General features: G+C 38.4%; 1 long non-coding RNA gene across 1 annotated transcript; it reads left to right on the forward strand.

Annotated features, from left to right (window-relative positions):
* Positions 1 to 461: 461 nt before the first annotated feature.
* On the forward strand, positions 462 to 27,442 carry LOC135580194 (uncharacterized). The gene is made up of 3 exons (XR_010474505.1): positions 462 to 598; positions 25,862 to 25,992; positions 26,212 to 27,442. It is a non-coding gene; the product is annotated as an uncharacterized LOC135580194 (long non-coding RNA).
* The last annotated feature ends 304 nt before the right edge of the window (positions 27,443 to 27,746 follow it).

Raw genomic sequence — 27,746 nt, forward strand, 5'->3', positions numbered from 1 at the left:
CTCATGTCAAAACCTACAGAAAAGGCAGATCTGTCTGTGAGTCACTGCTCTTCCTACCTGGGACATTTGACATAATGGATGGAGAACTGGGGTTACTGGCACTGGTGAAAGCGGCACTTTGCCAAAGATGTGAGATTCCAAGCCCATTATGTTTTGATGTTCTGGATATTTAGAAGCCTTCCAGAGTCTAGTTTCATGGGTTTGGTTTGTTATGCAACCTGTTTTACTCCAGAATCTATGGAGGAGCAGGTGACCTGCACCATGCAGGCAGCAAAACTTTACACACTTCCACCCAAGAGTTTGTAATTAGTGCCTTAATGAAGCAAATGCAGAGACCCCATCCCTGCACAGCTGAAGATGATTAGATGAGGGGAAAGCACTCAGGTGGAAGCAATTACTGGCTTTTATAAAAACAGGAAGAGCAGGTGGCTTAGCTTTTTGTCTGCTGGTAGGATCACAGCTTTGGGTCCTTTCTTTCCTTCTGCGTGTGGAACCCAAATACTTGTGGGCTTGTGTCTGTTTCTCCTCTCCAATGTGTTCAACTGCTGGAACCGAGAGACAAAATCTTGCTTCTTGCTCTTCTCCCACTGTGCAACAGGTAAGTCTTGTTACAAGGACACTCTATGGCTCAATATGGCTTATGGCAACTAAAAGAAAATTTCAAGTCTGTAACTTATTCTTTTCTCCTTCTGCTAAAGGCAGTGTAAATAAATTGCTAATACAGTTGGGGTTTCTCTAAGGACAAACACTGTTTTCTGTATTGGTTGGCTTTACAGCTGCTGCAGAGCTTTGGCATTTTAAAACTGTTGCATTTATAATGTATGTACATTGGAGTACTGTTGTTAGAAATCTGTTTTAACATATAAATTGCATTCCGAGTGCTTTTTCAAAGTAGGCTCTGGAAAAACCTAATCCCTGTGCTCCCTGCTTTTTTTTTTTTTTAATTTAATTTGTCCTGTTCCCTTGTAGACCCACCAATACATACTTCTTATCAAGAGACTTAACTGGTTTCATGGTGAAACTTTTGCTTCTAAGTAAACAAGAGCATTGGATGAAGCAGGCACAGGTGATTATTAATCACTAGACATGGCAGATGCTGTTTGATTCCTGAAGAACTTTCTTTAGCAATAAAATGCATATTTCTTCCTTGTTGAGGTGTAAGGCCCCACTACTCTGCTGCTTTGGGATTGCATAGCTAGAAAGGAAACACATTCATCCCTTTTTCCTTCTGACTCAAGCTGCAGGAGCAGCACAAAGATATTCTAATTGTCTCATTCAAAGCTCGCCCCCTTAAGAAAGGACAAAGTGACAAGGGAAAAGTGTGCTGTACGCATGGCTGCTCCTTGTGTGCCTAATTTGCAAAGATGACAAGGTGAAATATGCAGAAAAAATCCCTTATATAGCAGGGAGCTGGCATGTTCTGTTTGTAGCCCACCAGGGCTGATCAAGATGCTGCGCTGGCTGGAGCATCACGATGTGTCACGGTCGGGTACCAGGAGCGATCCTGGGGATCTTGTGTTTGTCCCAAGCAGCACTTGTTCGGACAACACCTCATTCTGAATTGAAACTTGTGTTTATAATGTCTGGCTGGTTTGTATTAACATCCAGGCTGCCAGGAGTTTACCTAAATTGGTGAGACCTGTTTATGTTGGCTGAGGACCAGGTGTCTTGTCTGTTATGGGCTAGCAAAGAAAACATACATAAGGAATAGACATAATTTTGCAACAATGCTTAAGCCAACAGAAAGACTTATTTCTTTCTTCAGGAGGAATTAATGTAGCTTTCTTTATACTTCTGTGTTCAGTGAAAGAGAATTTTAAAGAAAAACCAATCTTTCCAACTAATCAACAATATGTATTTTCTGTTTTGATCTGTTAAAAGAAAATATTGGCTAAACAAAATTCTGTCTCTTTTACCATGCTGTTTACTAAGAATATATGGCCTTAAGTAGAACACTGTTATGTTATATTAAATTAATGCTTCTCAAAACATTGAGCTGCCACATGTGAAGGGGTAATTACCAGCTCTGGTACAATCTGTGTTGTGCAATAGATGGGCTATTCTATGAGATTTACTGTGAATGCACAGTGAAAGCTGCCTGAGCTGTAATCTTAACAAGAAGTAGAAATACAGTGCTGCTTAATTCAGACTTTGTTAGGTGCTACCTTTTCCAAGACATCACTAATCTTAACTCTAAAGTGACCAGAGGTGATGACTTAAAAGAGCTAAACTGAAATTTCTGGAGATTTAACTATCTATATGCTAAATTCTGACACACTTTTTGCTTTCTTTTCTTTCCCCAGCCACAAAGTATTAAAAATATTGACTGGGGTTTAAAGAGAATATACAATTTGTTTAAATTTGTGGAGGGACTGGTAACTTCAGTGATGTGGTCCTTGGGCTACGTGATCTTACCCGACAAGACATAAGCAGATTTGTAAAGGACTTTGTTGCTTCCTATTCTACTTCATTTCTGTAGCAAGGACCATTTAGTCTAAAATATGCATTGATCTACAAATTGTCTGGTTTTTATACATGAAAAGGTTGACTCTCAATTATCAAATGTTTGCTTTCTAATCACGGTGTGGGAACTTATTTAAAAACAAGGACAACCCACCCACCACCACCACAAACCCATTACTGTTACATTTATCTTGAAAAATTGAGATGATTACCAAAGGTAGTGATCAATAATACTGACATATTATGCTTCATCATCTCTCCTTCCTTGTAGAGGTTCATCCACTTGACTCCCTTCCTCTACTTCTTATTTGTCACAGGAAAGTGCATGGACTCCTTGTGGATTTGTTGCTATGAATTTTGACTTAGGTGGTTTTGGGATTCTTTTCCTTACCTATGTTGTAGCAATTTATTCACATTTTCAATTCCTCAGGCTCTAAATCTCTATTTTTCTCTCAAACTTGGGGAAAGGAAAGGCACAGAACTTTGTTCTCCTTCCCTGTTCCCTCTTGAATGTGTCATCCACGGAAGCTGAATGGGTGAAGCAAATAATTGAAATATAAATTAGTTTTGTCCCATGTGACCACCTTCAGGACATGAAAATGGTTGTGACTTCTTGAAGAATGAATGAATTAACACATCTTTTTCTGAGCAGGTGAAAATAGTGCAGAAAGCTTTTTAAGTGTGTACCTCAGGAGGAAAACCATTTAGCCTGTGTTCCAAGGTGATCCACAAGGTTAAGAGGTGAATATGGGAAAATCTAGGGGTTTGATACCTGCAAATCCATCCAAAGAGACAGGCTGGTTATTCTTTATACTCATGTCTTCAAGTGGCCAGTGAGAAAAAGCCTTTTTAGACATAATTTAAAAGTAATGTGAATAAAAAGATGGGGAAAATTTACATCATTTTCCTTTTCTAGATCCTTTTTATAATGTTTTAGAAGCAGAACTACTAGATAATCCTTCTGGTCTGTTAGCCATGTCTACAGAACTTCCCCGTTGTCCTGATTTCAGCTGGGAGAATGTGAATTTTCTTCCCAGTAGCTGGTCTAGTGCTGTGTTTTGGATTTAGTATGGGAATAATTATGATAATACACTGATGTTTTGGTCGTTGCTGGGTAGTCAAAAACTTTTCAGCTTCTAGTGGCCTGCCAAGGAGAAGGTGGGGAGTGGATGGAAGGTCGGGAGGGGACAGAGCTGGGACAGCTGACCCAAGGGACGTTCCATACCATATGACATCATGCTCAGGATATACAGCTGGGGAAGAAGGAGGAAGAGGTGAACACAGTTTTCCAGGCTATCTGGAAGTAATAGTTTATATTAATATTCAGGAAAGTTATAATCTAGAAAAGTGAGGATATTATCTGTTTAACTTCCCACTAATGTGTCAATTTATACTAACATATCAAATGTATCAGTTTCTTGAGTATTAGCAGTGCACTGCAGCATTTCACTTAAAAGTAAATACTGATTACGCAGATATTAGAGTGCTGAGCAGTCAAAAAGCATAAACACTGGATACAAGGTGAATGTATCTAACCACTAGAGGGTAAGAATAAGGTTGGACAAGTACTGAAAGTCAGAGCATTTAGAAACCTGTAAAAGTATTAAATAAATTAATTAACTAATTTAATCCTTGTTTAGTGACAGATTGTGTGCCAGTGAGTCCAAGATCTCCGCTAAAGTTATCTGATATGTAACTGCATGATGCTGACTGCAACATCAGGGGCTGAGGATGTTCTTGGCATGTAACAGGCTTCTTTATTTTGTGTTTTAAAACTGTCTTTCACGAGGAGGAATATGTGCTGTAGCACAAGGGGTCAGTGGAGCTGAAACAATACACAAGTAGCTGCAGTGAAAGAACTGGGGGAGTAAAAACATACTACCTTCCCTGGGGGTTTTAATGTAATTTCTGACTCTTCTACCTTGGAAAGAAAATACTGTTGTGTGAAATCAGGAGGTGTAGTCTCTTTTCTTTCAGTGCATGAATTACTAATGCCTAAATAATCTCTTAGGCAGTACAAAATCACTTGTACTGCTGTTTATCCCTGTGGGTTTATACCTTCTAGACACTGAAGCATGGTATAACTTTGATAATTTTCCTTAATTGGCTTGTTAAATTGAGAATGGTTCCCAAGTCTGAGAAGTTGTCACAGATAGGTCTCGGATATCTTCATCCTTTAGTTATATTTGCTTACTCCAGACAAATTAAAAAAGAGATGATCCTGGTTTCTTCAAAAGTTTGGATTTTGTCTGATGACACCAGCTTTAGGTCTTTATTATTCCACAGACACATACTGGTAGACACAACAGAGCATCTGTATGGACCTCACTATGTATTTTACAAGGTGCATCCAATCATGAGCTGCTGGGACTTAGAACAGAAAGCAAAATGTAATGTTTCTAGCCAGGGAATAGCTTGTCTGTTGTGTCTCTGACACACACTCATTGAGAATATATGTGCCTAATCACATTTAAATATGTTTGGTTGTTTGTTTTAAACAAGGAATTAACCTTAAGATTTTTATTTAAAAAACAAAACAAAACAAATAAGGTTACTTATGTACAACAGAGCTGGTTGTGACCATCCAGGGACAGGATGAGCAGGACCTCCACGTTGATTATCAGATTCTGACAGTTTCACACACTGGGGACACACTGAAACCTCCTTTATCTTGGCTCTGAAACAGTTTAAGCATTTGAGCAGCTTGCAATCATTTTTCTGCCAATGTAACTATTTACTGGCTAGCTGTACAACCTCCTGTATGTGTTCTCTCAGCAAGCAAAATTATACTGAAAATGTGTATACAGTGCTACCAAAGCTTGAAACTATAGTCTGTGTATCTGCTAACATACCTGAACTGATTAATCTGATTTCCAGATTGCTTCCTTGCTAGTGAGAACAAAGAATGCCTTCCATTAAAGTGTGAAAATTCACTTAGTGTAGGTTCTACTCTTGCTATTCCTTCTAAGCCAGGCCATAAACTTAGGTATTATAAAATAGTTCCTTTGTCTTATTTGTACTTTGCCAGGTTTCCATGACTTAGGTATTGGCTGTTAAATCCTGCAATATGAGTTGAGGTGTTTTTTCTGAAATGCTGTAGGTTCATTCTCTGCCTGCAGTGGCTTTTTCTTTAAAGCAGCTAGACTGTAAAGTGTGGAGTTGAGGGGTTTATAGTGGCCCATGGTCCCCTCGAGGTGGTACTTGGTGTGCAGGTTCTGCTGCTGTGTGTTCCTGGACATATTTTGTCATGTGCTCTGAGACACATCATTTTCAAGGTTTCTTTTTGCATTAGCACGTTATTAGAACAACAATGCCAAAGGATATATCACTACAAGGCTGCTCTTGTCCCAAGGTAAAACAGAAGGATCAAGGCTTTCAACCCTTTAGGAATAATAATGTCAAATAATTTTATTAAACAATAAACATAGCATGGTAGAATCACCTTGCTTATTCTATTACTAAAAAGCAAACCTGGAGATTACTTATTTTATTGAATAGCTATGCCATGTGATAAATTTCATACATATTAGGAGTCAACCACTTTGCATTTTGATTATATAAAATACAATTTAAAAGTTGTATAAATTATCGAGCTTTTCTTCCACTGTGGTAAATCAATGCAGCGCTTATGTCTTCTGCAGCTCAATTGCCTTATTTAAAGACTGGTCATTTTAAGCATGCTAATTTTCCTAATATTGAAACAAACCCAGCATGTCCCCAGCCACTCATTTGAGCCCCTCTCTAATAGGATGGTTGAACAGGTACCAAACTCCATCTGCAACATCTAGAGGAGAAAAGAAAATGATAGTTGCTCTGGGGTTTGGAGCAAGATCATGGCCTGGTGAATATTATTTTGCCTGTGGCTGCCTTCCAAAATGTGATACTAACTTTAAAGTTGTTGAAGATATTGCAGAAGTTATTGAATGTTGCATTTCTCGTATACAGTGCCTTGATTTACTTAGTTCTTGGCATTTTGCTCCAGGAAGATCTCATAGCAAAAATGGTATTTAAAGAATACCAGTATAGGGAATGTCTGAGAAAGGAGAATAGTATGGTTTAGACAATTTAAAAAAAATAGAAAAAGGAACAACAGAGTCCTACAAAACAATTAATAGTGCGAGGAAGGGTTATCAAATGCTCCTACTTATGCTTTCAGGTGGGAACATGTGGTTTAATGGAAAAGTAACACACTCTGAATACGCCGAAATAGTAACTGCACACAATGCGCAATTAACCTTTGGAGCTTTTTATCACTAGATAACTTTAAGACCAAGAGCTCAGTAGGATAAACAGGGATTATATGGTATTTGTGTCGATAATGAGAAGATCAAGATTTATTACAGAAAATCAGAATGCATAAGAGAAATCCTCATGTTTTTAGAATTTAAACTGACAGGATCACTAAACATTAACAGACAGGAGTGGGTAAGAGATGTCCCTGAGGGCAGACTTTTCACCATAAGGGTTTTTTTACACCCTTTTAAAAAAATATTATTACACTCGCTACTACTAGCCCAGATAGGATTTAAGATTGAGTAGTCTGTGAGACTAAGATATATAGCAGAATTTTCAAATCTCTAGTAGCTTTTAAGAGCAAAGAGTTGTTCTGGGCACAGATTTGGAAGTATTTACAGCACTGTGAAGGTTTCTTTGAAGTATTTTAAATGTGTAGTAAAATGTAGGTTCAACCTTTTTAAGATGGAAAAGACACACTTTGGGAGTGGGATTACTTTTTTCTACGAAACTTATTGTCCTTGTTCTCAGCACGGGGATATGGGCATGTATCCGAATATTTTGGCTCCTAAACACCATCACTAACTGCCATGTCTTCCTCAGGGTCCTGCTTTTCACCTGAGGTTACAGCAATGTGAGAGATGCCTGCAGCTCAGACTGCTCCAGGTCTTGTCTCTAAAGCTTCCTCCAGACATTTCTACACCTGTTTTTTGTGAATTCTTACATCTACTCTAGTCCTGACAGGCTTTGGGACTTCTGCAAATCCCTCTCCATTTCAGGAGTTCAATCAACCAGCAAGTAGTGGTGAAGCTCTGAAAGGACACTTGGCCAGAGCAGAGCTGGGATCCAGGCTGGCACCATCAGTGATGGAGCCCTCAGTGTCCAAGGTCATAGAATCACAAGATAATTTGGGTTGAAGGGACCTTCCTAGCTCCCTCAGTGCCCCCCCTGCCATGACTAGGGACATCTTCACCAGTTCAGGGTGCTCAGAGCCCCGTCCAGCCTGGCCTGGGATGTCTCCAGGGATGGTTCATCCACCATCTCTCTGGGCAACCTGGGCCAGGCTCTCACCACCCTCAGGGCCAACAATTCCTTCCTTATATCCAGCCTGAATCTCCCCTCCTTTGGTTTAAAACCATCACTGCTTGCCCTGTCTTCTCCTTTGCAGTCTCCTTTGTCTCTTTGAGTATTCACAAAGGATAAAACCTTCCTTAAGCATTTTGCTAAATGAGATTTGCAGGACTGTGCTTGCAGTCTGCAGAAGATTTAAGGTAGAAGTCAAGATGATCTCACTTAGCGCTCTTATGTCATTCTGTTTGTCACAGAAAATATTTCATACTCTTTTGGAGTCTTTTAATTATAGATTATGGTTATTCATCATAATGCATGTTTTTTTTTTTTTAATCAGGAATAAGTGAAGTCAGACTGTAATCTTAAATTGAAATTCTGTCTTGGGGACCACTATCAGCTAGACTGGGCAAAGGGGAAGAATATCCCTGAAACAAAGGATTTATAGGAAACAGTACCATACAGGCATGACCTACCATGTCCAGTTATTCTTTTCAAGTTCTAATGTTAAGATTTTAGGATGGAGTAATAACAATAGACCAAAAAGGATGCAGAATTAATCAGTGAGACAAAAGAGGCAATATTTGCTTTTAATCATACTTTTTGCCAATCAAAATGCATATTCTTAAGCAATGAATAAATAATCTATTTGATGATTTAGCTCTTTATTTCCTCCAATACTGTATTGTCTTATGAGGCAATTAATAACTTGGTAAGGAACTGTGCAACGTAGTGTGAAATGATATTAGTAACTGTGCCTAGGACCTGATCAAAATTGATAGATTTCTGCTGGGTGGATCATAAATCCAGCACTCCCTTTAATGCAGTCCTTTTATTATTACTTGCATATTGGTTGTTTCCATGCCACTGAAAACTAAATCAAGAGCATATAAGAAATTTTACTGCTAGAATGGCAAGATCAACGTTTGAAGCAGTAAACACTGAATTATGGTTATCATTCACTTGTAAGCTTCTCTAGTCTGATGTGGTTTGCAGTAGATTGCAACAGAGTTAAGGGCAATCCTTAAAAAAAATAAAATTATAATTTCTGAAAGGTTAAACTGTGAACAGCAGTTTAGTTCAATAAAACTATGTATAAATAACAAAGAGCTACTGATTCTTGCTAAGGGCTATTATTGACTTAAAGAGAAATCTCAATCAACAGGTAGCTTTATACTACGAAGTGGAATGAACTGAAAATACGACCTGAAGTTTACAGTCTAAACATGTTTCACAGAAGTGTGTTTCAATGAGAAAGTGGAGTTGCAATGAGAATGAAAGTTTTCTTGAAATTGCAAATACTTAGTGGTACAAAAACTAAAAATATTTGTATTACTTGATACTGCAACTAAGCAATGTCAATTGTGGTGCTGCTGCTGCTCCTGGGCTGTGTAGACCACATTAATAGAGATCTCATCTATACTGAAACATGTTTGGCCCAAAAGTTTTAACCCAGCTTCAAGAAATTGGGTTAGAATGGAATGACCTTGACTTAAAGCAGGTAAAACACAGGGTAGCACAGAGTAGGAATGGTAAGCAGAAGAAATGCCGGATGATATGAGCCCTTAAAATAGGATTAAGGAATTATGCATTTGTTCCCTTTATAGGGCATAAACATGGCCATATTTTACACTGGAGTATTTGGCTTTGGAGATGCTGATAATTCCTGAATACCCACATAACAATTCCCCAATCTTTTTTCTTTAACTCTTCTGGTTCACTTTGAATGCTAATTATATTTATTAAAAGGTAATGAAGTGAGATGGACTAAACCTCCCTGTGGACTGATTTTGTGCCTCTGACTCCAAGAGGGGGGACAGATGAGGCTCTGCCAAGGTTGACTTTGTGCTCCTTTGAGAGTCCTCCTTTTTCCCTTTTATCAGCAAGAACCTGACCACAATCTAGTCATTTCTATGACCTGTTTCTTCTAGAACAAAAGGTTGATTCTGAAAACGTAAGTTTCAAGGAGGAGTTCTGATCTCTGTGTATTTTTACCTTAGGAGAACAAACTCTCATCTGTAAGAGGGCTCTAAAGGAACTGTTCAGAAAATACTCTTGATGTTAAGCACCTTTGAATAAAAACAGAGCTAAAATAATTAGAAATGTCAACCTAAAAGTATCCATATTTAATAGCATACACAGTAAACCAGGCTAGCGAATTAGATCCTGTTCCAGAAGAATAACAAAATCCAACTGCTTCTAGAGGGACAGGGCAGCTACTACCTTTTATAAAAGATATTGGAAACTGCTTTTTTAATTTGTTGGCATTTTCCTGTGATTCTCAGCAATTTCAGGTCATCCAAAAATATTAAAAAGGGGTTTTTAGTGCAAAGACTGCCTGCATGTAGCTATATAAAAAGTACCTTTATGTATTATTTTACAGGACTGAAGATTAATAACAAAATGGTCTTATACAAGGTAGTGTTAAATTCTGTTTGCTTTCATATCACAACACCCCATATCATGTAAAGTGATTCAGGAGTTCAATCCACATATCGAAATATGGTCTTCTTTAATAATGTTCAATATAGTAAAAGTTTTCTGAGTAGTTCTTTCCGAGGGATCCTTCTGTAAGGGCAGAGCCGAGCAAACATTCAAAATGGATTAACCTACTGACCTGGGTTGTTTTTTCCTTTTATTCCTTGCTATTATTAAAGTGTAAAGATCCATCTTTACACCAAGTTAATTTCAAATCCATTTTATCACTTTGATCAGTCCCATACCTTCCACAAAGTACTATTAGTTTATACACAACTATCTTCTGTAACAAAATACAGACATAATCATATTACCATGATCTCTACAGAAACAGTATGAAAATAAACAAATTTCAGGATCAAAAGCCACCAAAATGATCTGTTAGTGGTCTAGTACCGGGCAACAATACTGCCTTCTTGTTAGGGATTTTCTTTGTCAGTGATTATTACTATATTTTTCTTGACATATAAGTTCTGTGTAAAGATCAAGGTATTCAGGTTTATTTATGTGTATGCAATATCTGTTGTGATGAGTCAGATGCTTTATTTGCAGATGGAGCTTTCATTCGTATTCTTGACTGTATTCCATGGCATTTGACTATTTCTAAACCACTATTAACCATCAGATAAGTGAACTCTTCTCACAGTAATTACTGTTTGTAATGTTTGCTGCTAACGACCTGTCCAGGCTGTGTCTGCAAATCCAGGATGGGGTACAGAGGGAGTAAAAGGTGCAGGACAACCCATGCTCCCCTTTCTCGGCCTGGGGAGAGTTTGGCCACGGCCCTCCTTGGGCCCCTAATAATTATTGTTAATTGTCTGTGCCTTTTCACTTCAGAGTGCCTGCAAAAATGAGGTTGCTGAGCTGTTTTTGCAGTGCGATGGTGAGGTTGTGGGAGTATTTGAAGGCAGAGGGTGTTGGTAGGCTGTGCAAAGCAATCTTGGTGATATTGGTATAACCATGTCAGTATATGGAGCTGATCATCTTGAGGGTCTCTTCCAATCAAAATGGGTTTATGATTGTATATTCCTCATACAGAGTGATCTCTGGAAGGAAAACACCACCTACTGGGTCTGCCTCAAAAGTGTGCAACTTAAACTAGTATTTATTGTGGATTTTCAGGGACCAGACTGGAAGATAAGACATTTTACAGGTTTAGTACAGTACCTTCTAAAAGATTGATCTATTTAAGCTGCTCTGACATGTGTACCATGTAAAAAAAAAAAAATCAACCAAACAAAAAAAAATAACCAGTAATAGTGATCAAATAAGGAATAATTTTGGATTCAGGTTGTTGTCACACTCTGAGCCTGTCCCAAAGCCTATCGGCAAAGTAACAGCAATAAAGAGTACGTGGACCTAATCAAGCACCCATCTTCAGTTGCTAGGGTGGTTTAAATACTCAGTCTTACTTTGGGATTTTCAGGTGGTTTTAACTGAGATGGATTGATATTGCTCTGTCTGTAAGGACAGAGGTGTAGTGAACTGCTACACTGTTTCACATAGTACAGTTTAGTTATGGTCACCTATCAACTGAGTATGGAAAGACATAGAGCAGGTAACATGTATGGAAAATATCACTGCAAATGTGGCTACTGTGTATGCAGATGAAATAACAGGTCAGGTCATCTGAAAATAGATACTACTGTGTAGAATCAATATAATTGTAATTAAGCCATTATAAGTCACACAAGAATATAGTACAAACCAATCCCTACATATTTCCCAAGAAGAACACAGAATCACAGAATGGTGTGGGTTGGAAGGGACCTTCATAACTCATCCTGTCCAACCCCTACCATAAGCAGAGACATCTTCACCAGCTCACGTTACTCAGAGCCTCGTCCAGCCTGGCCTGGGGTGTCTCCAAGGATGGTTCATCCACCACTTCTCTGAGCAACCTGGGTCAGACTCTCACCACCCTGGGGCAAAAATTTCTTTCTCATATTTAGCCTGTATCTCCCCTATTTTAGTTTAAAACCATCAACCTTTGTCCTATTGCAACAGGTCCTGCTAAAAAGCCTGTTCCCATCTCTTTTATAGGCCACTTTTAAGTGTGGAAAGGCTGTGATAAGGTCTTCAGGCTACGATAAGGTCTCTTAGCTCCATCTTGGAGAGGAAGAGCCTGCCATGCAGCTTATTGCAAAGGGTGTAGCTGGCAGGTTGGCCCTGTATGGAGGAGAAGACCTCTCCTGAGGGACAAGTTGCTCCCCGCAGCTTGATTTGGCTGGAGTTGTATCACATCGATTGGCTTGCTGCAGTGGTTTGGCTTTGCAGGTAGCACGGTGACTTTCTTGATTCTGTTTTTCCTTGGTTTGCAATTCAAAGCAATTGTAAATGATTAAAAATTAAAGGGAAGTTAAATTTCAGGAAATAGACCAGACATTAAAATTAGCAATTCCTGTTCCTAATGGCATCTCAAGTGGGTTTTTATTGTTTTTCTGCCTTGTTCCCTCCTCTTTGTCACAGTGCGGTACAAATATAATATTGCATTGTCCAAAGAACAGACCAGGAGGAAGAAAATTGTGTTTGTGTATTGACATTTGACTTCTCTGAGGGTGCTGATAGACCTGGAAACATAAGCAAATGCCCACTTATCTCTGCATGGAGAAGAGCCTGGGGTCATTCAGGGAGGATTTGCTCCTTGCAGTTGTTTCCACAGCTGATAGTCAGCAGAAAGAAGCAAGAAACATCTCATCCCATGTTCTCTCTTGTGCTCTGATATAGGGCAAGCCATACTGCAGTCCAGAATATACAACCAGAATAATTATGGACACCCATGGAAAGAATGGTTAATTATGGCGTAGGTATACTGTAGTATTTGTAACACTTTCTCCAGGAAATGTAGTGAAAATGTAGAAAAAAGTTGGTATAAACCAACTGTAAAATCTTGTTTTCAGTTCTAGTTTTGCTGGATCTTTCCTTGATGATTGTTTCAAGAGTAGCCTTTTCTGTACGGTGAAGCCTGACCTTTCTCTTCAACATGAACTTTACAGTATGCTTTTTTTTTTGTAAGCTGATAAGGCAATACATATAAAAAGCCCCCACGAGTCTTTCTTGTAAATTCCTAGGATGTTCCTATTTTATCCCCTGTTCTCAAAAATGACCTTTCATCACCCATGTTTGGGAAAATCTCTTAATGTTGTAACACAGTTGTAGATGAAATTGGGGTTTTGGCTAGACATGTTCTACAGATATGCTCAAGACCAGAAAGTGTGTTGATTTCACATTTGTGCTGTGTCCACTGAGTAGGGTTTTTCCATCTAATGGATACTGAATCACACTATTGACCTCTGGAATTTGCCACTAATTCACTGACTTGGTGATGAGCCACCTATGGAAGGTGAAAGTTTCCCAGCCAGGATTTGCACATCTTAAGTGTGTTGTAGTTTTTGAGATTGCCCCAATTTACACACAAAACAAGTCTGAAAGAAGCTTTTGTTTCCTTCAAATGCTGGACTCCACTGGAATACCAGACTCTTAGAAATCCTTTCAAAACAATTTCATCATTATCACTGTAATCACCGCACAAGTGGGAAATCCTGCACAGGTTGCCTCTTGTTGCTATGGGATGTTGTGGTGGCAGTTTTGCTCACAAATTGATATCATCAATCACAATTTAGTCATTACAGGTTTGCAGTAAGATTGTTGATCTGCAAACTTTTGCTGCTTTTACTGCAAAAGACTGAAGATCTACAGCACTGCGGAGTTTGAAAACATTGGGGTTTTTTAGAAATTGCATAAATATTTGGATTATTTGACTCTGCAGAGATTTTTTTTTTTAAGTGTTTCCTTGCTGGGTCTGTATAAGGACACATGAAAGTGTTTTTTCTTTATAGAACCTTTTTGAATTAGAGGACTCTGTACACTTCAAGGAAAATCAGGAATGTTTTATCAAACTGATTTCCATTTTCATTACAAATTATTACTTGTTCCCACTGAAATCAGGGACGTAGTCAGCTCGTGTATTGGCAGACCTGTGCTGATATCGCCTAATGTGAGAAGGATGACAGCTCCATGCACAAGCTGTAAAATTCCTGCTTTATTTATGGGTTGACTTGGGAATCACATCTCAGTGCATTCGGAAGGGTGAGAAATCATAATCCAGCACCAAATCCTCCTTTATCCCCTATCTCTGCCCCAGCAGAAGTGTCATGTAGGCAGCAGAACAGGAGGTAGAAGAAAGCACAAAGTCTTGCTCTACCAGCCTGGATAGTGATGGATCTTGTGGGACCCAGCAGCATTACTTTAAATCAGGGTTTTCCAGCAGGAATGTTAGAGGATTTTCTTCAGATTTGCCCTTCCTGAGCCATGGGATGAGCCCGCATTTGTTTGTACGCGTGCAACTAATAGGAGGGCTACAAGGTAAAATCTCACTGTTATGCAAATCCTACCTTTAGGCATGAATTTCCAATTATAAATTACTCGTGACACAGGATGGTTACAGTAGAGACTTTAATAATGGATGATTAATTGTGTAAACACTTAAACTGTTGATAGGGAGAGGGAAAGACTCACTTGCATGAGTGACAATCAAAGGTAAATTATAAGGCTGCAAACATACCAGATTCAAGAAATATTTATTTAATTGAATTAAAACCTCTGCTAAGATATACCTGTACACCCTGACACAGCCTACCTTGTCAAACTTGTGGGGAAACTTATAAACAATTGAATGCAGAAACAGCTCCAAGTTGTTTGTTTGTCCTGTTTTTCATATCACTGATTGCTCTAATTCTTGTTTTAAAACTAGAACAACAACAAATATCAGTTATGTAGAAAAGAGCTTCTCTTGTGACAGAAAGATGCTTTGTGATTATGTATTGCACATCCCTCACTTTTATTTAGCTCGATAAACAATACAGAGACAGCTTGTAGGAAATGAATCCTTTCTGCATTATCTTGTTATCTGAAGCTGTGTGCATTTCCTCTGGAAGAAAGTGCTGGAATTATTGTGTTTATACCCTGAATTATAATATAGATCAGCTCACAAGAGGAAAATAATTGGCCTTACCAGCACCAAATTCCCTTATTTCCCTGTTCTGTATTTAGACTGCAGTATTCAGTACAACTATTGAATTTCCTTGTACAGAATGTTAAAAGCTGACTGTATAGCCAGACGTGATGAGTGTTATCTTTCAGACAGTGGAGAATTTATCAGTTCTGTCAATAAAAAAAAAAATCAGATCCCAAAGAACAGAGTAGTAAAAATGTTCATGTGATATTTCCCTTGCTGGAGTAAGACGCTGGTTTTTTTTTTTGGATGGCTCATTCCTGCTCATGACACAAAAGTTGTTCTCAGCATGAGAACACTTCTGGGTTGTCATGAGGGGTAGGATTGGTGTATTACAAAGCTCCACATTACAGCAGAGTGAACACTTTGTCCTTTCAGAAGAGCCTCAATTTCCTCAACCTTGAAACTCTTTGGATATGAGAGTGGGGAAATATTAAAATTGCCCCATCTCTGGCTTGTGTCTGTGTTGCTTGTTGAGAGTGTAAAGAAAAATATTACTACAAAGCTGGTATCCAGAGGCTTGACCATACTCAGTGGTAGGCAATATGTGTATTTGGATGGTTTTATTGGCTTTTCAGGGAGGTGGACTAAGATAAACAAGAGTAGGATTTTTATTTTTTTCTTTAGGAAAATGTTCTGGGAAGTCATTTAAGATTTTATTTTAGGAAGAGAACTTATTGGGGAAATTGTTGAAAGCCCCAGTGTAGCTCCAGCTCTCTTCTCTTTATTATGGACCTGAAGGCATGAAAGATTTTTTGGGATAAATCTCCTTAAGCTGTGGCCTTGCTGGGGAAGCTGAAAGCACATTGTGCTTTACCAGCTCAGTGTGAGCTTTGTTGATGGGCACAATTGGGCAAGAGGGACTATGTGTGCCCACAGCTGCTGCTGATGGGGACACCAAACTACCCCTCTGCAAAACCATCTCTGCATCGCAACAGTAACGTCTGTCACTGATGTACGGACTCGTTCTGTCACCTTTGCTGGCCTGAGGTGACACGTTACTGGGGAAGGAGCTGGGTTAATGCTGCCATAAGTTATTATCGGTCAAGGGACAGCAGATATTGCACACAGAGCTTTTAACTGCTGCTTTATTTGTTTTAGAAGGAGGGGTTTATAGTTGAAGTGCTAACCTGTGCTCCCTCCGATAAGAAAAATCAGAAGTGTGTACTTCCAGAGAAAGTTTTGCCTGGCTGAGAAACTAAAATAGGCTGAATAAAATTTGAGGCAGTTTCTCAAGACTTGGCACTTCTTAATTAAGAGATGAAGTAAGTAATTACTACACTATGAAGGTTTGTATGCAGAGAAATGTGTAAAGGTGATGAGAATAAAGTCATCAAAACAAAATTACATTAAACATTTGCACCATATCAAATGGGCTCGATGTTTGTTTTATGTGCCCTGACAGAGGGAGCATTTAATATCTGAGCAACCGCTTACAGGGAAACACCGGGACTAATAAAGAGTCTAATCCTCCAAGTGCCTTAGCACTTTTAAATGTCATTAAAAGTCACTTCACAAGATAAGAGCTAAATATATATTCTAGCTACCAGACACAGATTGCTGTGGGATGTGTATGAAACTGTGCATATGTAATGTCCTACACCTCGCATTAGAGAGTGTTACATTTATCGCTAGAGGATGCTTCTGCAGATGTTTGATTATATAATTTCCCTTTTTTTATGAAAACATGTGTTTCTTTTAATTGTTTTCATAAGCCATTCCCAGCTGTTTTACACTTGAAAATGCTGAGGGGTGTTCTTACCCTGCTATGCCCTGGCACAGGCTGCAAAATGTGTCTGTCTGCATAAGATGGGAAGCACCTGAGGATCTGCCTTGCCTGGCCGGGTGTGGCTGGGACAATTAAGGCCGGGTTAATCACAAAAGTTAAAATGTGATGCTTACTTGAAAACAGTGCATAGCTGAAAATAGAGAGGTGGAGTTGATGGGTAAATTGGGAGGAGAAATCTCTGTTGGGATTCCCAGTGTGTGGTCTTGGCTGATGCCAGGGCGGGGGTGAAGCATCCTCAGAGTGTGGTCCGTTGGTCTGTGCCCTGACAAGGGGGTTCAGGCTGCCCTTGGGGATCCCCTGTCCTTTCTGCCCATGCTTCTGGCTGCCAGAGCTGGGATTTAATTAGCTGGAGTGGGATTTAATTAGCCAGAGACAGGAAAGTTGAAGGGAGAATTTTCCATCCTTCCTTTTTTCTTTGAATCTTTCTATTAAGAACAGGGATAATTTGACTTAATGGCTATTTTGATAAAAGGCCAATCTGGATCTTGTTTTATATTGAAGAGAAAATAATAATTGCAAAATATTTCTATTCATAGAATCATTTCAGTTGGAAGAGACCCTCAGGATCATTGAGTCCATCCATACCCTAACCTAACTCTAGTGCTATGTCCCTAAGAACCTCATCTAAACACCTTTTGAATGCCTCCAGGGATGGTGACTCCACCACTGCCCTGGGCAGCCTGTTCCAATGCCCAACATCCCTTCCTGTGAAGATTTTTTTCCTAATATCCAATCAGATCAGGATTCAGTTACATGAAACCATTTCAAGATATAAAAATACAATTAACTTCTGTAAGGAAAAAAAATGCTAGTATTTGACTGAGGGAAAAGAAGAAATCAAAACACTGAGGAACTTTAATTGAATCTGATGTCTGACCAGGCTACAGTGACAGCAGCTCAACACATCAGTGTGATGTGATCAGAACAATGACTAATGCTCGTATTAACTCAGAGGAAGTTTTCAAATTAAATATTTGCTGTGTACTCCATTACTTCTCTGGTCAATTTTCAGGGGCTTTCTTGAAGTTAATGCCTATTCGGTGCAATTATTGCCTTCTCAAGATCATCTATGTAGAGAGCACAAATAACTAATTAGCCATATTTCACTCCATGAAGGCCATATAAGCAATTTAATTCACTTAGTTGTATTGAGAGTACTAAGAAAATGCTCCCATTAACAGTAATGGGAAGAGAAACAGCCACAGCACATCTTTGGTTTGCAGTTTTGGTGGTTTATGCAGATTTCACCATGAAATCGCTCAGACCATAAAAGGAAATAAATAGTTTTGTAATATGAAATTGCATTAAACTACAATTAAAAATTAATCCAACCTGTAACTGGAAATACTCTGCAATTAATGGTTATATTCTTATAGCAGTATATTAAAAGGTTACCACTGTCAATTTTTAATGAATCATTTTAATTATCAGATGAGGACATAGAATCATAGAATCGACTGGTTTTAAAGATGTAAATTTTCATCTTCCACAGTCGGAACAGAACTTTTTCCATGTTGTTTATTCCTTGATTTTTAATGGTGATTGGTCAACCTATATTTGCTTTTGCAAAACTCTCTGGAGATGCTAAAATATATTTAAAATTAATGTTTCTTGAGATAATGAAGACAAGGGGACGGTTTTTCCAATTTAATATATAATATAGCTTTAAAGAGATACCTATTTGTTTTATAGTAGATTGAATATAATGTCAGTAGTATGTGTGTATGTATAAAGAATATAGGGCATAAATAACAGGCAAACAACTGCTGTCTATTTTTATTGCATAAGTCCCTCAACGTACCTAAGGTACAAAATCAAATTTTAATGATGTGTATTTGCTGGTTTATTAATGTGAGGTGGTTTTTTCCATCTTGTGGGATATGTCAAAAATCTGCAGAGTTCAAAACAAACCAAAAACTGAACAACCACTGAAGAAAATCCTTGGAGGAAAAAAAATCTGTCAGATACAAAGATTCCACCACAGTTTCAGGAAATCCTTGAACCACAACCAGCTGCAGACTGGGAAGGTATTGTGGGAAATGTCTTTATGTTCTTGCCTTTTGCTTGTGTTCTTCTCTAAACACTGGCTGTGGGCAATGTTGGACTCAACATGCACGTTGAGTTTGAGCTGGTCAAGCCGTCATGTTTCTGTGTTATTTCCTTATGTGTATTTTGTAAAATTCTCTAGGAGACTCTGTATTTTTCATTCCAACTCAGTCACACTTCTCCAGACCCACGTAATCCAGCTACCTGCAGCTGGGAACAGCACAGAGCTCATCAGTGAGATACATGGGGTCAAAAATAAACAGGATTATTGTAAATAACATGGAGTTGATAAAATATTTAGACTATGGTCTCATTTATACGGAAAAATCTTAAAAGGGAGATAGGGAGACAACATATCAGGACCAGTAACAAATTAATTTGAGTTTATGCTGGATATACTAAAGGCTGGAAAGATCAAATTTGCAAATACTGGTGACCTGGATACCCCAAGAACAACAGAAGCTCATAGCTCTTGGCTTCTTGTACAGAGCTGTGGATTTTCCTTCTCATGGTGGGGCTACCTGTGAAACATTCTAACTCCTTAAAGAACTAAAGTCATAGGAATGAGCTGTATCTCCCCCAGCAGATCAATTCTTACAACCCAGAACAATGAAAGAAGCAGTACATATTATGAATTTAAATTATTCCACATCGTCTTAACTGTACAGATGCAAAGGTCATTAAATAATGTCATTTTTAGCCGTATGCCATGGGGAGCTATTTATCATATATTATCCAGTATTCTGATGGAAGTAAAAATGATTAATTTTTACTGTGTCTTCTATAATTTACTTAATAATGTTCCTTGTGGGACAATCTAGGCTTGATTATTTGGCTAATGTATACTGAAACTGAGCTCTGTATTCTTCACTGAAGAGAAACTGACTCCAGCTAATGCACAATATTAATATATTTTAGATATTAAAACTAGTTTTAAGCTAACTATTAAGGGGAGTTATTGTTTTCTGTGAAGTGTGTATATTCAATACACTGGGTAATAAAATAGCTCCTGAATAGCATTCTGTAGGGAAGAACAACTCTAAAAGATGCTGAAGCAGGTCATAATCAGGACAGGAATGAGGTCCCTAAACATCCCAACTCAAAGAGCACAGAGCATCCTTCCATGAAAGACTAAATGTGCAACTGCTCTGTATGGAGGAAGAGAAGTTCCAACAGGATTAAAAGGTTATCTGAAGAATGATTATGCCATTAATGATTATTTTATAAGCGTAAAGAAAAAGCAGTGCTACACCCATAACAAAACTTGGACTTTGTGATGCAGGGAGTTTGAATTAGAACATGATGAAAGCTTCTATTCCAAACATTTTTTTTTTTTTTTGCAATAAAAATATAGGCCTAGCTCAACTTGCTGTTCTCTGTTTTGCCTGTCAGGCTGCTCTGGGGAGCTGGCTTGATATTTTTCAGTTTCTCACCATCCCCTCTTGCCCCTTTGAGGGAGTTTTCCTCCTCAAGGCTTTTCCCCTTTTCCATCTTCCGGGACTCCAGAGCCAGATTTTCTAGCCCTGACCCATGTGAATGTCAGCCAGATGTTCTTCCTGAACATGTTGGATTCTGTTTGTTTTTAAAGCAATGTAACATCTTGCTTCCATTCCTCTGTTTTTGGCTTTTTTTTCACACTTTGTCTCTAACGCATCCAAGCCACTGTAAGACTGGTTATGCACCTCTCACAGCAGAGATATTTGTCCTCTTAGTTCAGTACCAACTTATTTGCACAAATATCCCATTCTGGAAAAGCCATCAGGCTTTTCTTGTTTTTATTAGCCCCAAAAGTATCTCTGTGAAGAATTCTATACATCCAGACTTCATATATCACAATCTTATAATAGGCAGAGTAAATGGAATCACATCATTTCTGTGTGAATCCTGCAGATGCTTCCACAGAAATCCATTTCTACAGATCCATTAAGTTTATGACTCCAGATTTAGAAATACATGTGGTGTGGTCCAGCTCACAGTAGCAGCACAAGGGACCTTTGTGGACATCCTTTGGGGCAATTTTAGCAAGGTGGGCAGTGCACGCAGATCAATTCTGCTGCAGACCTAATGGACAGAAAGGAAATTGGCAATTTGCCGATTCAATTATTTCTTTCTTTCTTGCCACAAAATGGTTCTTATGTCCCCAAACTGATTCAACCATAATCAGGCTGTGTTATATTTTGCTTATTTCTAAACTGTGCACAGAGCTAAATACATGGACATTTCCATCTAAAATTTTTTAATAAAAGCAAATTGGCTATAAAATGTTTCTAATAGGTAATTTCAAGCAGGCTGGTGAAATACTAGCAAAGCAGAAAGCTAAGTAAACAGCTTCTGATATTACGGCAGAAATGTTTGTCTAGACTTGGAGTGAAGGCACATGGGGTAATGATTTTAACTCACCTTTCGGTGCCTTCAAAGTCTAATATTACTCCTATTTAAATGCTTTATAGTAATTATATGGCCCTTCTGTCAAGCCTGGCAGATCTTGCTGCTTGCCCATGAGATTTATCTTTGACATCTACTCAGTTACCAGATTCTTTTATGTTTCTTTTGAACTTTACCCAAATCTTGATCTTACTACTAGTGAAGCAATGAATATGATGCTGTCTTTGTTTTAATTACCATTTTTTCAATCTCTAACCCTTAAACTGAAAAAGAGTTTGCTGGATAACTTTTCTCATAAGTATGTCTAGTCCTGTCTCAGTAAACATATATTTTCACAGCTATGCTGGATAATCACTAATGCCAGCTTGTTTGGAGAAGAATCAAGATGATGTTCCTCCAAATAACACAAATCAGCAGTGCTTCAAAACCAGAATGTGTTGAATTTCTACCAACAAGTTGCTTCATGTGTCTTTTGAAATACTTCCCATTCCTTAAATCAAATATTAGCAAGACACCAAGTTATGCCAGCCCCAGCAACTCCCTGAGATGAAATAAAAATCATAGTTATTTGTAGAACCTTCAAAACACAGGGAACAAATAACGTGGCTGAGATTGTTCAAAGGAAGCTGAAGGAACCAAGCGCTGAGGGGAAAGCAGCTGGATACATTGTGCTCTGAACATCCTCATCTATGGATTATAGTGCTTTTAATAACAATATTTCTCCTTCTTCAGGAACTGACTAACTGTGTGGGCTCAAAAAGTGGTTTTCTGTAATTATTCCTTACTGCATCCTGGGAAAAAGTTTGAGTCACTGGATACACTGTGGTCATCTGATTTTTATCACTGTGCAAAGAATATTTTGTACTATGAGCGGTGCTTATCTTAAATGCAATGTGTAAAAATACATTAGATTACATCTTTTATTATTCTGTACTTATAAAAGGAAATCTTGAATTCCATAGTGTTGCTATAAAAGTTTTAAAGTAAAATTATGTTTATTCTCAATTTTTACCGATAACTGTTATAAACTGGAGAACAGGTTAGATAGCAAACTTCTGAAAATTATTGTAGATGTGGAAACTTTATTTCTGTGGCCCAACATTTTAGTCTTTAGCTCGTTTAGCTGAGTTCTGGCCTCCTTTTGCTGCCATAGTGTTCTTATGCTTCCTCTCATAACTGAGGAATACTCCATCAGTCATTGCTCACTGCTCTAGCACATCTGCATTTACACATTCATCCTTCCCATTAAAGCTTTTTCAATTATTTTTTCCAAAGATATGCTATTTTGAGGCATTTGAAGCTCAATCTCATTCACATTTCTAACATCTCTAGTTTGCTCCTTGCTGTATTTGGTTTCCTATTTTCATCTGGGTGACATTTGCCATTTATTCCCTTTTTCCCACATCATTAGTGAAGATACTAGAAACAATTTCTCACAAGTACTATATTGCAGTAGTTATGTTTGTGGTAAGTACTTATGTGTTATTTTCTTTTCCCTTTTGGGGCCCAGGAAGGCTTGTAACAAAAAGTCTGGAGATTAATTTGCAATTTGTGGGCTGACTTTTGGGGCTGGGGGATGAGGATTTTAGTTGCAGCTGAACATGTGTATTTGTAGTTAATAAAGTGAATACTGTCTAAAATATGAGAGGCGTTACAGATCCATTGAAAAAATGCATTCCTTGTCATTGTTACATGTAATCACATCTCCTTTAGTGTATATAATTACCTTTTGGGTACATCCCATTATTATAAGATATTTTTATTACCAATACAGAGAAACACCATCAGCAAAATGGGATATGAAAGCTTCATATCCTGATCCTTAGTCGAAGGAGGCTTAATTATGGGCTGATGTCTTAACATCAGAGAACAGTATTTTCACTAATAGACCACAAACATTTAGCTGAAAAGGTTCCCAATGAAGAAAGTCCATTTCCCTGTAAAACTGACACCTCGCTTGCCATTTCTTGGCTTTGGGAGTCAGCTCCTGTTAAGGTTTGTTGAGCAGAGCCACTGTCATGTTGTTAGTGTTAACGATGAACCTGGGCAAGCATTATTTTCGTTACAGTGTTCATAATGTCATTAGTGTACAGAACTACATATATCCCACAGGTCCTACAGAGCCAGAAAACATCTGCTGAGCATCTGGATGGCAATTCCGTGTGATGCCTTCTGGAAGAAGAAAAACATGAATGTTTTATTCAAAGGGCGGACACGATATGTTTCATTTTTATGTAACTGGTCAGCATGACAGGATTTGGGACTCGAGGATGAGAACTGGAAATGGGCCACAAGAGAAAAGTTTGTCTATAACGAGCAGTCCCCTGAACTGCCTTGATGCCTGGGAGGAACCTGCAACTTTGGAAAGCACTAAAACAGTGGTTTAATCTTTTGCACAGAATTTGTAATAGTAGTGTTAAATTTGAATTACTGATTTATAACTCTGTATTTTGTTTAGAAGGGATAAAAAAGAGGAAAAGGTGCTGTCTTGGAGATTAAGGGTGTTCACACAGTGCTCTTAAGGAAGTTGCTAAATCCAGACTGATGTTGCTAACTTCACATTAGCTTTTAAAACTCATTAATTAAGGTGTTTCTCTTTGATTAACTACAAAATGGGTATGGGTCCTTAGGGGAAAAAACCCCACAAAAATAAGACAAAACACTGAAGAGTGGATACCCATATTTGGCTTTAAAAATATGATATTGTGTCTACAGTTTTTCCTGATATGATGTATTGGAAGGATGTTGTCTATTTATCAGTTATTGCTGGAAAGTCCCTAGAGCCATAAGCCTGTTGCTGAGGAGGGATGTGGTGGAGCTCTGGTCTCCCCATAGCCATGTGGTCCAGGGCTCTGGTGCAGGTGGTGTCTCTGTGCCAGATACACTGATTTTGTATTTGAAACAGTTTTCTCTTGGTCTTATGTGTGGTGGGAACCATATATATCAGTACTGAGTCTGCAGTGTTTCTCCAATATGAGGAACTCATGGACAGCTCTGACCAGCAGGCACTTCAGGTCACGATTCTTGTCTGCTTTAGTTATAAGGTAGCTGTGGTTTAGTTTTGCTGGTTAGCTTCAAATCTGTACTCTTTTCCTCTTCCTCCTTTTCTCTTCCCAACAAAATTGTTATTAGTATTCTCTTCAAATGTTACTGTAAATCAGCCCTCCAGCTCTCTCCTTTTTCCTCTGGCTTCATCTACAATATGCTTTAATTATCGACTATTATAGCAATAATAATAACAGTTAATTATCTCCATTTCTCTGTTTAAAGCAGAAATACCTGTTTTGGCCAGGTTTTGTCAGCAAGCCCTGCAGCTTCTTCTGTTCTTCTCTCCAAAATGGCACTGCTGCTGTCACCTTTCTCATCTCCCTTCCACCAAACCTTACACCTACTTGACATCCCTGCTTATGTCTCCTCCTCTTACTCCTTGTTTTGATTCTTTATAGTCAACCTTTTATGATTTAACTCCTAGTATTTCAGGCTTCATGTCTCCTACAGTAAAACTTCTCTTAAAATTCAGCTCTTCGCCTGTGGCTTAAAGTTGTTCTCCTCTTGAAAATCTGGTGACTTTAGTGATGTTGGTACCTACATGGGTGTGATCTGAAATATGAAAAAGTTGCTGTCTCTTGTTAGTTGTTGTGAGTTCTGCTGAGCAACCACAGTTCAATTTGGGAAAGATAAATCCAGATCAGATATACCAATTTTTTTTTTATCTCAACAAGCAAAATCTTAAAGACAGCAACCCAGGCTAACAAATAAAAACAATAGCATTAATTAGAAAAATTCATTAGAATAAGAAATCTGATGCACAAAGGAAACAAAGATGAAATCAACGTTATTCTCATTCTGAAATGCAACAAATGCAAAGAAAAAATAGTGTATAAATTTAAATAATAACATTCTTAGGAAACTGCATAAAACCACCTTCCTGCAGTGCTCTCTGCGTGTTACGAAGGGCGGCTCATTATGTCTCCCAGTTTGACTCAGGTATTCGCTAGACTACTTTTGGTTGCTGATACTTAGGCTTTAATTTCAATTCAGACTGTTGTTCTGGAAACACGACTCCGAATCTCTCAGTGGTGCCTTCAAAAGGAACTGAGACTCCAACACCAGTTGGTATCTGCTTAAGTCTCACTGTGAAAATCGGAGAAAATTTATACTTCTTTTACCAGTCTTATTTTTACATTAAGTAAGTATTTTATTTAAAAAAAAAAAACCCAGACTAACAAAAGCCAGTTCTTTCTCTGCCTCTGTCTTTCATGTATGGGCACAGCCCTTCCCTCTGATCAGCATTTGTGAGCTGCTGATGAACACAAGAGGCAGACTGAAGTGGCAGCCTGTAACTTTATGTCCTACATATCCTTCCTCTATTCTCATTTAACTAGGTTCAGTCTGAAGCTCCCACCACAAAGATGAGACCCGTGGATAAATCTGCTTCATCACATGCAGAGAAGCTTTTCCATTTTTGTATCATGGCTCAACTGATGCTTGGAATTCAAATTTCCTTGCAAGATTTGTAAGTGCCTGTGTCTTTTTACTTGTTCTGGGCACTGCCCAGCTTAATTTCATCAGTTAATTGGTGAGAGACAGGTGCTGGTCCTTGGATTTACCCATCTCTGGGAACACTGGGCTGGCCATAGAGAGCAGCTGCCATGTGGGTTGGAGGCAGCCAGTGTTGCCAGCAGCAACCAGGTCTATATGTGTCTCTTATTTTTTCCTATTTCATTTATTGCAGATTCACCTAAGCCACCTTTGCCTCTAATTAACTCTTGCCTCTGGTTTATTGTGTTGAACCAGTTGATGAACAGGCTGAGGCAACACTGGGTTCTCAGAGAAGATTTAACCACTCAAAAAGTCAGGTGTGGGGGGATTTTCCAGTGTGCTGTGTAATCTGGAAGTTGAAAGCTCCTTCAGAAAAGCCTGTGCTGCTTAACAATATCAGCAGTGAATTTGGCACACACATGCTATTAGGCATTTACTTGTCATGTTTTACCAGGTTTTAAAGCTATATGCAGGGATTTAAGAGGAAAATGGCCTTCTGGAGTGCTAGGAATTAAGTGCTTGTGTTGAATTAGTTAAAAGCGAAGGATCTGCTTTCCTGTTGCTCTGCATTTGTGTGGCTCTTTAGACCAATACTGTCTCAAAGCAAACCACCTATAAAATGTTACTGAATAAAGTTACTAATGTTTATTTCCTTTTCATGCTGATATAAATTATCCTTCAGTGCCAAGGGTAATGAAGTAGCAACCCATGAATTATAAACAGGAGGAGAATGCAAACCTATTTTTCCTGTGTGCATTTATTCAAGCCATGTCACAGTTACTTCTTAGGATCTCCTGAGATGTGGTTGTGTCCCCATAGTCTCTCTTAGGCAGGTTGTGTTTTTCCCATGATAGAGGTGGGACTTGAGATACCAGGAGGTTAAATGACTTACCTGACATGACACAGTCTGGGGCAAAACTGAGAGCTGAACTGAACTTGTTTGCTGTTCAGCACCTCAATCACAAAATGATCTTGTAGAATAACTTTGCCAGGGAGCTGTGAAAAACAAAGCAGAAGGGATTAATACTCATATCCAGGATAAGGTCTCTATTCCTGCATGCCCATGGCTAAAAAGCTGGCCTGTAGGAATATCTCCCTGTATCTCATAACTAAAGCTGCTGTCACAGCTTTTGCCAATATTTCAACTTCAGTCTATATTTGAACTGTAACTTTGTTAGGGAAGCAAGAATGTTGTACGTCAAAATCTGACATGGAAATCCAAGCCAAAACACCATATCTCTTTAATAGATGTAAATATTTACGTTTAAGTGACCCTGTAGAACAATGTCACTTTAAGGAAATCATGTTTCAAATGCTCCCGAATAGAGATTAGGTGTTTCTGTCCTCCTTATGTTGCTATGATTTACTATTCAGTGCTCATGTTAATGAAGTATTAACCCATGAAGTGTGAGTAGGATGGAAGTAGGAAGCCTGTTTTCACTGTTGGTATTTACACAGCTTGTATTTTTGCTATTTCCAAGTAAAAATTATGACTAAAAATAGAAATCACAGATGTGTCATTCTTTATGTTGAAGGAAGGAGCTGTAGACAAAATTAAAAATGCTGTAAGCTCATAGTTTGTTGGAACAGGCTCAATTGTCTTATTTTAATGTGTGAAGTAACAGGACATTTCAAGTGTCTTAAAGCCATTTTAAGAACCATTACTATGTATTTTGCATAACTTGATGCATCCATCTAGAGAAAAGGGAACATAACACTTCAAGGTTC

Source organism: Columba livia, chromosome 9 (genome assembly GCF_036013475.1).
Source record: "Columba livia isolate bColLiv1 breed racing homer chromosome 9, bColLiv1.pat.W.v2, whole genome shotgun sequence".
Classification (NCBI taxonomy): Eukaryota; Metazoa; Chordata; class Aves; order Columbiformes; family Columbidae; genus Columba; species Columba livia.